The sequence below is a fragment of the Grammomys surdaster genome, unplaced genomic scaffold (genome assembly GCF_004785775.1).
Source record: "Grammomys surdaster isolate TR1022 unplaced genomic scaffold, NIH_TR_1.0 165, whole genome shotgun sequence".
Classification (NCBI taxonomy): Eukaryota; Metazoa; Chordata; class Mammalia; order Rodentia; family Muridae; genus Grammomys; species Grammomys surdaster.
The window spans coordinates 7,712,072-7,727,694 of NW_021604613.1; the positions used below are offsets into that span (position 1 = coordinate 7,712,072).

At 35.7% G+C, this 15,623-nt stretch overlaps 1 protein-coding gene across 2 annotated transcripts in view; it reads left to right on the top strand.

Moving 5' to 3' along the window:
- The window catches only part of Slc39a10 (solute carrier family 39 member 10), a 47,295-nt gene that overhangs the window by 904 nt on the left and 30,768 nt on the right, over positions 1–15,623 (top strand). Inside the window, exon 1 of one of the 2 annotated variants that reach the window (XM_028765788.1) lies at positions 10,655–10,797. The exons of the other annotated variant lie outside the window; for it this stretch is intronic. The gene's annotated coding sequence lies outside the window, so the exon portion shown is untranslated. Of the gene's footprint in view, positions 1–10,654; positions 10,798–15,623 lie in introns of those variants that run through there. 2 annotated transcript variants of the gene reach the window in all.

Consider the following 15,623-nt stretch of genomic DNA (forward strand, 5'->3'; position numbering starts at 1 on the left):
GCTCCGCCACCGATTTGGAAGGGTCCTTCACCCAAGTGTCTGCTCCAAGTGACACAAAGCATGAGTTAAAAGACAGTACAACCTACCGTCTTCTAGAAACTTACATTTATGTCTCCACTGTTAAGTGCGGTAACTAGCGGGTGACAGGTTTCTTGTATGTTTTCTTTTTGGATGTGTATCTAATGATAAGAAAAAGTAATACAAGAGCTGGAGGCTTAGAATTGTAACAGTGCAGTTGGGAAGCCTAAACAAAGCAAAACTGCTGTGTACAGAGTAACGTTAGGATTCCTCTAATCTACAAGTATTTGAGTACCTTGCGAATCATTTCCCCTGGACCTTGGGAATCCATCCCACACACCCCACTTCCTGTGTCTATTGAACGTTACACTAGGAAGAAAGACACATCAGTGATTAATGCTGTGAAGGAAATAAAATGTGCTGGCGGGAATTTTTAACATTTTGTGTTTTCTAGACTAAAGGGCTTTAGGTTGTGACTATTGATAGGTAAGGATACATATCTATAGTTGTTCAGTTACATTGAAACAGTTACAGGAATCTACATGGTTTTGATGGAGTAAGCTATACTTTAATAAAGCATTAAATATCAACGGTACTGGCCTGCCTAATAATGACTAATTTCAAACTAGCAAGAACTAAAAGTTATACTTCAAAGGATTTGTTTTAAGTGTTTTGTATTACTGTAATTTTGGCCTGTATTCAGGAAGTTACTTCCTCACTACAAAGTAACTGAATTTCAGTGGTCTTAGTCTCTCCCCAAATTGACAAAACTGAATTCTATCAGCTAATCATGGCTAGGAACCCATGTGCAAGAATGAATGGGTTTGGTTCTATTTTAAAAGAGGTGGCAAAGATGATTTCTCAGGTGATACCCAAAGGCACAGACCTATAAACCCAGCTACTTGGGGGACTGAGGAAGGAAGCTGGCAAGTCTTGGAGCTTGTCTTAAAAGTTAAATAGCTCAGTGGTAGGAAACTTGCCCAGGGTTTGCACAAATCCAGGCTTACTCGTTAGTACTACAAATAATATACATGTATATGGATATGCTCATGCTTAACGTATATGTATCATGAGCTATGCAGGTGAATACCCTTAATTTGAAATGTTCAAGACCAGAAGTGTTTCCAGCTTTTGTTGGTAAATTGGAAGATATTCGGATATATTAAATAATGGAGAGTTTCTTGAGCTAGGGCCCAATTCTAAACATGAATTGAACTTTTATATAAGCCAGTGTACTTATACTGAAGGTAATTTTACAACCTTTTCCCTGATATTGGAGTTTGATTAAGACTTACCTGGATACAATTGCTGCATGCTAGTTCCTAGAACATTGTAGATTTGGTAGCATTTCAGATTTTATTAAGAGGTGCTATCTGCATTAGATCTTCCTTTTACAGCATTCATATGTATATATACACACACATATATATACACATACATACACATATATGTATATATATATATATAAACTTGTAAACTACCACCCTCATCCTACTTTTTTGTCCAGATTTCTGGTTTTTCTTGATGCTTTCCTTATGTAGCTCTTGTGTGCCTGGGACTCAGGATCCACCTTCCTCAGTCTTTGGAGTCACTTTTGACTCTCACCAGATTTTCAACTCTGGTTTGAAGTACTTTGAGGAGGCCTAATGTTTAGCATGCAAGCATTGCTCTTGGAAACCTAAGTGATAAACGGAGAAGATAAGGTGTGTGTGCGTGTGTGTGTGTGTATTTTTTCTCCCCTAAGGGAAAGTGTTTAACAGCTAAGCTGAACATTCGTTCTTAAAGAAACTTATATACCCCTTGCCTCTGCAGAACCCTGGGTATTGAGCAGTATTGGGATGAATTTAGGGATTTGGAATGAGGTTAAAGATTCAAAAACTGGATATACTATTAAGTAATTTGGTTACCTTTGCAGGTTGCTTTAGACTGGAAGTATTATAAAACCTATTTCAGGAATTGAATACGGCCTTTAATGATGATGAACCAAGTTAGCTATTCTAACCTTTTCTACATCGAAACCTTTCTATAATAACTGAATTTACTCTCTTTTTTGTTTTGCCTGACAATTGGTTAACCCCAGGATGATCCTTAGTGGTTTCTACTCCTTGGGCCTTTGAGAGGATATATCTTTTAAATCTGTAACTTATATGTAATAACTGATAACTATAGATTTGCCTTTTTTTCCCACTTCTATTCTGTACTTACCTGTGTATGTTTTGGTTTTATTACAAAGCCAGATTTCTGAAGCCTATACCCAAACGTCTTTTTGTCAGAAAGCATCCCTGTGCTGTGATGCACTCGGTGACTGGGTGTAGGTAACGCAGCATTGAGTTAAACCGTGTGCACAGGAGTACTCATCATCAGTGTAGTGCCCGCCTCAGGGGTTGAAGTGCTGCGTTTTGTATCAGTATCAAAAGGGCATTGTCACTAATACTTTATACAAATATTAGAGAAAGTAGACAACTGAAACTGGAAGAGAAATGGAGGCAGTCAAAGCAGGTTTTTTTAAATCACAATGATTTAATTGTAAGCCATCTCTCATTATAGTATGTTTCACATTAAAAATATACAAAAGGCGGGGCGTGTCTCTAACTTCCATGAACTAACTTCCATAGTGACTTCCTGGGTTCTCTCTCTCCGGCCCTACAGCAAAATGAGTAACCACAGTCTCATATCCTCTATCTCCGTCTTTGTGTCTGTCTTTGAGTTGATGGCCTGGTACAATCCTCAACAGTTTGCTGCCCCCTAGTGTTTGATTTACTTTGAAGTTTCTTGGCACCTGTCCTTAGTACTAAATGGGTGTATCTATGGCTTTCCACTAGCTGATCACTGCTGCCAATAAGAATGTGTGTCTATTTTTTAAAAACTGATTGTGATTACATTTAGTCCCCAGTTTCTCAAATATGGAAAAACAGGATATGGGAAAACATTGGATAGACAGAAAATCAAGATACCTTCCAGAAGAATATGTAGGCTACTTTTGTTTTTAATTGCAAAAGCAATTTGTTAAAATTAGAGAGTTAAATGTTTGAAGTTAGCTTTGTGTATGAGCAGTTTTCTTTATTTAATCTGGGCTTCTTGTCTTGAAAAGGGTAGTAAATTTTCTGGCTTAATTTGTCCAATGTAACTTTATGTTGTGGTGATAATAAAGTTTGAAAATGTCAAATTCGCATGGTGACTTTGTTTTAAAAATTAATTTTTGAAAAAAAGAAAGTCTCTAGGTTCTTATCATTACCACTAGATTTTTTTAATCTTTAATGGTTTGAGATATTGCCAATTATCAGTTTTCCAAAATACTTGTTTTTATAAGATCTGTGGTTGGTCCACAGTCATGCTTAGATTTTTCTGAAATAAGGAAATATTCTAATTCTCAGTTAAAACTTACTGGAATATTTAAACGTGTGTTCAATAGGTATAAAGCAATATAAAACTGAAATGGGAAGGTAACAGCAAGGCTACTGGAATCATTCCCAGCTCAAAATGCTAGAATACAACCATTATTGTTGTATTCTATGCTGTTACATAACAGTATAGAATGTTGTTTTCTTAACTTTTTGATAGAACATACTCAGGATTGCAGGCTACCCAGATACAGGGACTGGATACCTAATGAACTTTTTATTGTTAAAAAAATGTTCTTAACAGGATGGTAGTAATTTTGTACAGATAACATCTTGTTTCAGTTGGGTTCCCCCTCCCCCCCCCACGTTTTTCTCTCTCTTTTTTTCTTTTTTTCTTCCTTCCTTCCTTCCTTCCTTCCTTCCTTCCTTCCTTCCTTTCTTTCTTTCTCTCTCTCTTATTTCTTTTCTTCTTCTCTTTTTTTGGTGGTGGTGGTTCTTCTATTTTTTGTTTGTTGGTTGGTTGATTATCTAAAAGTTAATAGTAGAAGATTTTATAATTACCCACTTTTATAAGTACACTTTATAATCCCTTTAAAAGATACTTCACTATTGAAAGAAAGGGAAATATCAGCTAATAGTCCTTGAATTAACATTTCAACTGCTATCATTTTGTCCTTAAATTACATTCAACTTTTAGAGACAGCCAGCTCATTACAAAAAAAAGCTTTTAGGGATGAGACATGAATCAGAATGTTGTTGGGAGCATCCTTATTGACCCGAGCGGTACAAGAATGCCTAAGAACTGTAGCAGAGGCCAGTCTTCATTCTTCTCATCCATTTGAAAACTTCAGTGATCAATTTAGGATTCAGGTTGATTTTCATTCAATGTAAGAGTTAGAAAATCTCATTTGCAGTAAGGTAGTAATGCTGTTTGATGTCTTAAGGCATTTCAGATGGGACTGTTAACAAATCCAGAGTATTTGTGAATTCACTGTCACATAGTTTGTGAACTTTGACTTTTAAAATAGTAGTTTCTCCTGAATTAGTTTCTAATTCACTTTCTGGGGTGTTTTTATTTGGGATAAATTGGGGCAGTAAGAAGGCAGTGAAATGTCTTTGGGTGTGTCTTGCTCATTCCTGTCTCATCCACGACTGCAGACGATAAGGTGGGTCACTGAGTAAGATGTGATGGGGACAGCAGGCACACTGCAGCTTTATTCCGACTAGTTTACGTCCTCCAACCCTTGCACCCATTCTTAATACTCCATGATTATTCACTTGTCGCTCTTAAGTATTTCCTGGTAGAATACTTGATTAGTAAAGTGTTCGTTCAGATGATAACTCACAGCTAATTGAGAAGCTTTGAAGACTCCCCTTTGTATTTTCTACAGGAGAAATAGCACCTTTATCACATTTGGAGGTGAAAGGTGAACTGGCGTGTCCTGGAGGCCTGGGATGGGTCCCAACCTATCACCACTATAGGTTTCTACATTCCCCATGTTTTCTGGTCTCACTTCTCTAGTGTAGAAGTTGAATGTGTCTTCCTTGTAACTTCTTTAGAGCAGAAAGTACATTATTCTTTGTTTTTATGCTGCCTAGCATTATATGTGAATGGATATATATACATATATAGCTAAATATATACACATAAATATATAGTATACGTTTATATATTATATATCTTATGTATGCATATATAGTGCATATAATATATACATTATATGTAAGATATATTTTACACACACACATATATAAGTATTCTTTTCCTGTAACCCTTTTTTAGAGTATATCACTTGATAACTTTTTAATGTTTGGAATATTTTTGTTTTTAATTTTTTTTGCATTAGGGTATTCTCAAGTGAGTAATTGAATGTACACGAGCAGTGTAATACAAGCAGCTTAGTAAATTTCTATACAGCTATAGTATAGTCTTTTGGAACAGACGCTGTGGAGCTTCATACCGGATTTTATACTTTTACGCTCTGATACAGTGTTACACATTTTCCCACAACCAAATCAAAAAGTTCATAACAATTAAAACAAAAGAAACAATTAGCTTTATATCCCTTTTCATAACATGTTCATTGCCTGCATTCTGTCTTCCTTGGAATAGATTTTGATTGTCTTTTTGCTTGCTTTTTGTGGTGAGATCCAATCTAGAGCCTTGGGCATGCCATGAAAGTACTCTACCACTGAGCCACATCCTCAGACCCCTAGATTCTTGCTCAAGACAGGGTCTCACTGTGTAGTCTAGACTGACCTGGAATTTTCTAGATATTCCAGTCTGGCTTTGAACTCATAATCCTTTTATTTTGGCATCCTGAGTGCTGGAATTTACAGATCTGAACGTTTTTTCCTAAAAAGGAAATGGATATAAGAGATCCTAGTATTTTAAAGGTACTTTTGTTTGTTTTGGTTTTTTTTTTTAAAGATTTAATTATTTATTTTTATGTATATGAGTACAGTGTAGCTGTCTTCAGACACACCAGAAGAGAACACCCATCCCATTACAGATGGTTGTGAGCCACCATGAGGTTGCTGGGGGAATTGAACTCAGGACCTCTGGAAGAGCAATCAGTGCTCTTAACCACTGAGCCATCTCTCCGGTACTGCTGTTTTTAACTATGCTTGTAAGATTATATATTAAATATGGTGGTGGTGGTGGTGGGAAGCTTCTAACATTTAAGAATCATGCAAGAAATTCCAAAATCTTCATAGGCATGGTTGCTTATATATGGAATTATCAATAAAGTAAATAATGACATTGAAAAATCACCGTAACAACTGAAAATGTGACATAGTTATAGAAAATCTGATCCATGTTGATGCAACTATTGGCAAGTCAGGAATAACTGTAAAAATATGAGGCAGGCTCTTTGATCAATTCCAAAGGTGGTAGTGCTGTTAATGAGAATGATATAATGATACTCTGTGTGGCAAGGCCACAATGCTGAACCTTGACTTTTCTCTGTTAAATAATTTGAGTGCAAGACTAAGCAGTGTTAACGTTTTGTAATTATTCCTCATCTTGGAGTTAATTACAGGCAAGTATCCAGAAATAGTGGTATAAATTAGAATTAAGGTGTATATTGTGGTTAAAACTACAACAAAAGCTTGTGAAGTCTTGACTGGTGTGATTTTCTTCTACTGGCTTTTATTGGTTCATTAGCTAAATATTTTTCAATTTCATTGACTCTGAGGATTTTCTTTAAATAGTCATTTTTTTATGAAGTGCTTTAGGGTAGAGGATGTGTCCTGTATTCTTCTTTGACAATCTTCTACTCAGAAGTTAGGCACCCCTTCAGTGCCTGTCATTGTTCTGCTGTTGCTCACTGTCAGTCTCCAGGCACCTTGGACTTCAGTCAGGAGTTGCCTGTTGTAATGCAGGGTGGCTTAGTGTACTTCCCACTATCTTCCCACCTTCCCATTTCCTGTACGCCTTCCTTAAGTCAGTTGTAATCTTGGTTTAGAACTTTATTTAGTGTTATGTTTTTATGATTTAAATGCTACTAAAATTGATCTATTGTAAGAAATAATTACTTTTTTCCTGCAATACTTTCTTTTCTGACCTTATATTTTTCTTAGACATCATCCTTGTCACTTCTTTTCTTCTAGATATTAAAATTTAAATCTGCTCTGTGCTTTGGAATGTAGTTACAAGAGAGAAATGAATTTCTATAAGTCTTTGTGCAGGAATTTATACTTTTTTTTAAGTATTAGAAATGATTAAGCCTGGTAATAAGTGTGTTATTGGGTTGGTAAATTAGATTCCATTTTTGTACGAGATTGCTAAATGCTTGAACGGAGTCAATTCCCTTTGCTCAACAATTAGAAGATCCTAGTGGCTCAAAGTAACTGTAACAATGGTGAAAATTAATTGGCCTAAAACTTTGCTGGTAGAGAAGTAGCCTCTGTGTTGTCAGCAGCATCAGAATGTCTGCCAGTGTTTGAAAAGCATTGCCCTAACTCCTATCTTCATAAGGATCATTTTAACTGGCAGTTCTTGTGAATGGCAAGACAGTGTAACATCAGGGAAGTATAGCTGATACCATGGTGAAAAGAAAAAATGCAGAGGGAAAGTTAAAGGTGGGTCCGTGGTGAAAGCATCGGCAGTGGTAGTTCCAACAATGAAGGCATCTCTTCCTCATGATGAGCGATTTTGTAAGGAAGGTTGTGTACACAGGGAACAAAAGAACTGAAGAGTAACAGGAGCCATACATTTCAGGAGCTTTAAAGGCATTTCAGTAGTTACTGACTGGAAGGCATCTCAGCCAGGGAGCCTTTGCACATTTCAGGTATTCCTTGTATCCATAAGTAGAGAAGATTAGCAAAAATTAATGTTATTTTCCCAGGGTGTGCTTCAGAGTGCCTGTAACAAAAGGTCAAAGTGCAGGAATAAAAGTAGTTGTACAGATATTTAATAAGAAAGTAAACGTTTGTACATTAGTGAATACAGGAATATAACATTGGGGTAATGTTATATTCCTTTACTGTAGTTTTTGTTGGATGTGTTGTTTAATGGGGTATCTTAAGACAAAGATGTTTCTAGTTTATTTTGTACATTACAGAGAAATCAAACACTGAATTAAACTCATATTCAGTGAACAAATCTATTGTCATATGAATGAATCTCCTTGAAAGATTAAGAGATTGCCTTACTGTGTTTTATTTAGTTATTGAAAGTTTTATTGGCATTCTAAACTGTGAACATGGCTTTGGGAGGTTAGATAGCTGGTCACGTGGAGTTACAAAAACAAAGCACTGTACGACTGGAGGATTCTGTTTCCTACTGAGAGCTCTGTACTGAAGTACTGCATCCTTAAATAACTGTAATGTTTGGAAGAGTCCCTCCTCCTGAGGACGTTGAATGATCCTGATACCTCTTGGCTGTACTAGTTGGGCCTGCTTGTGCCCTTGTAACATTTTGATAACATTCTTTTAAACCATTACAAATAGTCTTTCCTGACTAGTTTTGTACTTTGTATAATTTTAAGTCAAACATCAATCATATCATATCTAATAATGGTAATGATTTGCAGTGGTAGACATTGCTTTCCAGAGCAGTTTTGGATGCATTATGTTAGTTCTCTTGGTAGATAAGCATAGATGTTATTGGCTTCATTTTGCTGAGGACATTCAGTGGCAGTGATATGGTAAATAAGAAAGGTTTTTTTGATTTCTGGTTTGCAATGCTCTGTATAAGATGATGGATCTAGTGAGTACATCAGAAATGAGGATGAACTCTAAGTAATACTTGCACACAAGGAATATGTAAATAATGCAACATAGAAAGATAAAAACAAGCCTTTACCACTTAAAAAACGTTGTATGAATTTTTATTTTATTTTGTTCTTGGTTAACTATAAAACAAACAAATGTCAGTAGCCCCATGTTATAAGTAATAAGAATTAAAAGCTGTTGCTATTTACTTTAAGGACTTATAGCTAATAAGGCGGTCTAGTTTTTAACAGATCATTTAAAAATTTTAATTATAAATTTACTTTTATATGTGTATGTACATGGAGGTGTGTGTGTGTGTGTGTGTGTGTGTGTGTGTGTGTGTGTGTAGGCAGGCTTCTGCAGAAGCGTTTTCTCCTGTCTTGCTCGCCCTTCTAGCAGACCTGACTCCTTGGCTGATCCTTACACAAGCTGACTTACTCTCACACCTCACCTTTTCTGCTCATACTGTTTTGATCAAAACAAGGAACCTACTTGTGTTTTACTGGAGAAATGCTGTGATGAAACCTTTTAAAATGTTCCTTTAAGAATTTTAAACTGAAGGCTCATTTTGTGAAGGGATTTTTACATGTTTACTAACAGTGTTACATATTTATAGAATCCCAGTTGAGTAGTTTAGTGGTTTCTCTTTGAATTTCTACTCCCTTGCCTTTCAAATTAACAAAGGAGAACATCTAATAAACTTATAATACTTTCCTGTTAGTATTTATTACATGTGTGTCTATGAGAGAGAACTGGGATGAAGTATTAACTGTATCCTTCAAAATTATACTCTAAAATGCTTTTTGTATCCATTTTTAATTTTTAAAAATGAAATAATTAGGTGACATATAGAGTTTATTTCTAGTTGATTGCCCTTTCTAGAAACCTAGTGCTGGAAATAGGATTCCTTAGTATTTACTAGTACTTTTTTCCTATGTCAGTCACATTAGTATCTAATTGAATGTATTTTTGTTTATATTGGCTAAATGTTATTAGATGATTTATTTAACCTTTAAAATATTTTTTATTGTATATTAGATGAGTCACTTTCTTAGTGTCCCATCTACATTCTACTTATGGTATATGGAATACAATTATATGGTAGAAAAAGGCCAGGACTGTCTGGTGAGGTCAGTGCTATAGTCTTGAAATCTCACCTTAATTGGAGGGTATATCTTCAGGGTTAACAATTCTCCTGAGCATTTTATCTTTAATTTTGTACATTTACATGTATTTGTGTAGAATAAAATATCTATCAGATATGTGTAAAATATCTCTCATAAAGTTTGTAATAATAGCAATTACTATATAAGGTGCTGTGCACTATTTGCCTGAAAAATTGAAGTCTATAACTTGATGTTATATACTTAAAAAAAAAAAACCTTAATAGAATCACTAATTGAACAATTTTGTAAGCCTTTATGGAAGACTGTCCTATCAAATGTCTCAAACTTTCTGTAAATTGACAAGAATCATCTTTATTGTGATGTATTTTGATTCATGTTTGTGTTGTAAACTGGGTAAATCAGGCCAATTAACATTGTTCTTTACAGTGAGAAAGAACACCTGAAAACTCAAAAGCCATTGAGTATGTCTTGCACAGGGCCTGCCTAATCTCCCTGTGTCCTTTCAACTGTAGTGCATGTTTTCGCTGACTTGAGCTCCCGGCTTTGTTTCATGTAAGGATCTGGGTAGATTTTCTCTTACCAACAATGTATTCTGTTAAGCAGAACAAATAATATCTTTTCCTTCTCTGACTAAAAGTATTTTTGGTTATTTTTCTGTATTTTGTTTTTTTGTAAGAATGCATGTAAAATGTGGTGACAGTCAAGTGTTTTTTTATAGCTTTAACATTTAATCCTACCAGTCTCTTGTTTTGAACGTGGCCCGAGATTATGTAAGAGGATCGGGGAAAGCTGACTGGGAGGTGTTGTGGGAATAGAAGGGCTGTCTTCACAACTGCTGGGTTTTAAACTATTTCAAGAAATTTTAAAAAGTTTCATCTGTGCAAATTTTCTGATTTTTTGTTTCATTTAATTTTTGTTGTTTTTTTGTTTGTTTGTTTTTTGATTCAGAGTTGAAGTCTATATTCTTTGGACAGTCATTAAAATGTAAACATTGCTTGAATGACAACACTCTTGTAGGGAAGTATCCATGGCTAAGTGTATAATTCAGCTGTTCTCATGAAGTGAAAAATACTCACATGACCAGCACCCAGGTAAAGAGATTGCTTAATAGGATCTAGCCAAAGTGTGAGCGCGCTGTTCTGTAGAGTTTGGATAGTAAGTACACGAGGATATTAATGAACTTCATTTTTTTTCCTTTTCATCCAAAGCAAAAATGTTGGGTTTTGGAATATTGTAATTGCATAATGATGAAATTGCCTCATTATAAATTAACCTTCCTAATTAGAAATTATCCGAAGATGGAATATTTAAACTTTGAACTGTGATATTGTATGCCAAATCAACAGTGAAACATGAACACAAGTTTATGGTGACAGCTGCTAGGTAATTTATTGGCAGAGTTCATCCTTCCATTTCTGGTGCAGTAGAATTATATATGTCTGCAGAGCTAGCAGAAATCTTGCCAGCTAAAAACTATCCTTAATTATAAAATTAAAACTCTCAACATATAAAACCTGAGGAACTCTAAAACTGAGACAGAGACATAATGGAATATTTTTTTACAGCCAAGTCCTCTGAAGGTGGACTTGTATATTTAAGGTGGAATAGTATATGAACTTGTCTTATGTTTCCTGCATTCTTTTTTCTACCCCACAGATGCTCTTTAAAAGATTCTCAACTTCTATGGAATGCTTAGGAAGTTCCATAAATTGTAGGTGCAGCCAGCTTTTCCAGCCTCCATGCTGAGGCTGGTGGCTGTTTCCAGGTTGAAAAGAAGAGAGGTTGATGAGTACAGCATCCACTTCCCCAACTGGGAGGGTGAATTTCTCAACCCGGTGTTTTCGTTTTTGTTTCTTCCCATTGTCTGAGCAAGTATCATCCATGGAAGGTTGACGTTTCTGAGTAACCAGAGCAGAGAAGCCCTTACACCTGAAATAGTCATAGACTTGTGAGACAGAAAAGGACTTGCTGACTCCTTTTGGGGAAGGGGCTCTGCAGAGCTTCTGAGCCTGGTCAAATGAGTGCTTCAAACACATATGCAACGATAGTACTGAAGTTGCTCCTGGGTCACTTATGTTCTTTCATACCTGTTATTCTCTCTTGAATGTAATAATTAAGAGACTCAGGATTAGAATCTTTGCAATACATTGAATTCTTTACACACTTGTAACGAATAGTGATAGGTGTCAACATAAATCTCATGTATACTATGCATAGGCATCATTCCTTTGGTATTTTCTAATATACACTTATTACCTCTGGTTCCTATTCAGCAAACAGTGAGAAAATGCACATTGAGGAAACCTTGTGCCATTTGTGTATCAGATGAATGGATAAACTCAGACCGTCACCTTATACTAGCATCTCAGTGGAAACATGAGGTGCCCGCAGCGAGTGTTATGGACAGAGAGGAATGGGAGTCTTCTGCTTAATAATGATTACTGAAATCATCCGTGGCCTTTCACTTTCATTAGTGTACAAGAAAAATTAATTTGATTTTATCCAGACCAGACAACTTACATCTGAATTATTCTTTTGAACCTTTCAGTGCTTATAAAATAAAGACAAAACCCATATGGTTATAAAAGTAATTAGTGTCTTCATTGGGCTCCAGGGTTTACTGTTTCCTCAGAGTTCTTTCTCATTTGAACATTAAAATGTCCAGGTGGGGGGAAAGGCTATATGAAATAAATAGAAGGATTTGTTTTGACTTTGCTAGCAGAGAGGACACACAGACCAGGAGCCTGTTGCTTTGATTCATGCCCCCTAACACAACACACTTCTGCTGCTCATCCTCTTGTGTTTCCTTTTCATGGAATATTTAACTTTAATTCTAAATTGTATGACATTTTCTTTAATTCATGATTGGTTATTACTGCTTAGATGTAGTCAGATACCCAGAGTTGTTGACATCCTGATCTTGCTAATTTTCAGTGAGTACTTTCCTAAGGTGTCTGTAACAGAATGCCTCAAATTACTGATTTAACCCACAGTGCTTTATTGTCCTATACCCTGGAGGCTAAATAAGTCTGAAACCCAAGTGTCAGACACAGGCTCTCAGAAAAAGTTTAGGGAGAATCCTCGATTGCCTCATTGCCTTTCCCATGCTTCTGATGGTTTCCAGCTGTTTGGTGTCCTGTGACTTCTAGTCACATCACTAAATTAAACAGTTTTTAATAGTGATTTTATCAATGAGACTAAGAAATTGAAGTGCTTGGATTAAAAGTCAAGTCTCATTGTAGGAATTAAATACAATTTGTAGATTGTAAAAGTTGTATTTAATTGTAAAAATTCTTAACTCCTACATGTCACAGATAATTCAACCTCTGATATATTCAGATAATTATAACCTTTGGTTGACTACAGTATCTAGGAGTGTTTGAGAATTTATTGATATAAATTATTAGGCCTCAAACTTTAACTAGTTTATATCAGACTCAGTAGAAACACTAGACTAAAACAGTTTTGCCCATAATCAAGATGTTGATGCACCAGGTCTGAGTAGGGTGTGATAACTTTTACTTCTGACTCTAGGATGATGTTGGTGTTCCTGATGCTACTCCACTACTACCCCTTTGTTAACTCGATCAGGCTATATAGTACACAGGAAAACAGAGAACACGTTCTTCCTGTTATCCTACATTAATAGATGTTAACAGTTTTGTCAGAGTGCTCCAGAGCATCTTCTCTCATCGTTTTGAAAGATAAAATCCTACGAACTCGAATGTGAGTGCTCCTTCCACTGCTGGTTCTTTTCTTTGCTTCCTCGAAAGCGAGCTACTCCAGAGTGTAATCTTCTCTACTCTGTCTAGCTACACATGTTCATCTCAAACAGGAAAGTTTTCTTTTGTTCTGTGTTTTGAGCATTTTTTTTAAACTTTCTGAGAAAAGGCTTCTCTATGAAGTGCTGGTTGTTCTGGAATTAGCTCTGTAGACTAGGCAGGGCCTCAAAATCACAGAGCCTCTGTCTCCTGGGTGCTTGGAATAAAAGGCATGGCCACCACCGCCCAGCATGTATTTTGGAATGTTTTGAATCACCTATACTTGATACAGTGTATATCTTTCTGCTCCTATCTGCTCATGGTAATCATCTCCTATTGCATGGTTTGCTTTTTAAAAGATGCTGATGAAAATAATCTTATTAACTCTCTGAGAATCTCATCCAGTGCTTTTTGATTTTATTCACCTCCTCCTTCACTTCCTCTCAGAATCACCCCAACCTCTACACCTATGACTTGCTTGCTTGCTTGTTTTTTAATTTCCAGAGATGCCCTTGAAACAGAAATCCTTAATTTAATGAAGTCAGTGAACACCAGTTTTTTTCTTTTCAGTGACTTCTGTCTCCTATCTTGAAGTTCTTAGTTCCTCAAGTAACTTTGTAGATCAGCACTTTGTAGTAACAGTGGTCAGTAGTCACATGTGACTGTTAGGCACTTGAAATATGCTTAGTCTGAATTAAGATGTGCTATATGTCATATCGATACAAAATACACAGTATTAAGCAGGATGTAAAATACCTAGTTCACAAATTTCAGATGTGAGTTAGCTAAAATGTAATATGAAATTAGTTTCACATGTATACTCTAGAAAAGCTCAAAATAACAAAACTGACTCACGTTGTATTTCTAGGTTTTAGAAGTGTGCTTTTCAGTAGAACTTACTGTAGTGATGATTGTGCTCTGTGTCTGTGCTGTCCAGGACTGAGACCCACCCTTAGTTGCATGTGGAGGAACAGCATTTTAAATGTGGCTATGATAACTGAGAAACTGAATTTGAAAGTCAAATTCAACTCATTTAGATTTGAGTACCCACATTGTGCCAGTGGCTGCTGTATTGACTTTTTTGGACACTCTCCTGTTTGAGCATTTATTGTCTGAAATTTAGCCTCCTATTTTTTATCTGTAGTTGATTCTGTCTATGGTGTTAGATGGAGGTCAACCAGGGTATTCTTCTATGTGCAAGTTGAGCCAATCAGATACCAAGGAAAACAATATATTTTAAGACTACTTTTTGTTCCTTTGGTATATTCCTTTTTTATTTTTACATTTTAAAATTTTAAACTTTTGTCTGCCTCCCTCCCACATGCTTGTCATGGCCATTCTTGCCCCTGACTGTTTCCATAGAAATATTTAATATATCTCATTGCTTTTCACAAAGAAATGTCCAGGAGTTTGATTGAGATTGTATTGGATCCATAGTTCACCTACTCATAAGCATAGCATAGCCATGTATTTACTTAAGTATTTAATTTTGCTCAATAATGTGTGACGTTTTTCTATGTGCCTTCCATATGTTTTATTAGATTTATGCCTAGATTTTTATTTGCTATTAATAATGTTATTAGTTACTAGTTTCATGTTCTAGTTCTTATGGTATACAGAAATATATTTGATTTTAAGTTATTCTTACATCAAGCATCTATAGAAAATTGACTTATGTTACTCATGGAGGCTGGAAGAAGATACTAGATTCCCCTGGAGCTGAAGTTACAGCTGGTTGTAAGCTGTGTGATATTGCAGCTGGTAACTGATTTGGGTCCTCTGTATGCGATCTAACTGTTAAGCCATCTTTCTAAACTAATTTCAGTCATCTAATTTCTTCCCATATTGCTGCCCTAGCCAGGACCTCAGTGTGCAAGAACCAGCAAACTTCATTTTTTAAAGGATCAAATAGAAAATAAACCAACAATAAAAATGTATATGGAGTCTTTGGCATTTTAAAAGTAGTCAAAATAGTTCTGTGTCTTGATAAGTTTGTATTAATTAAAAGGGCTATACACTAATACAATTAAATAAAAGGGGCTATTTTTTAATAGAGGGTATTGGTCAGAGAATGACTATAGTCATGAAGGAAATGGGATAATACTTGGTTAATGGACTGGCAATTGCAAAATAAATTTTATTATCTTGACTATTTA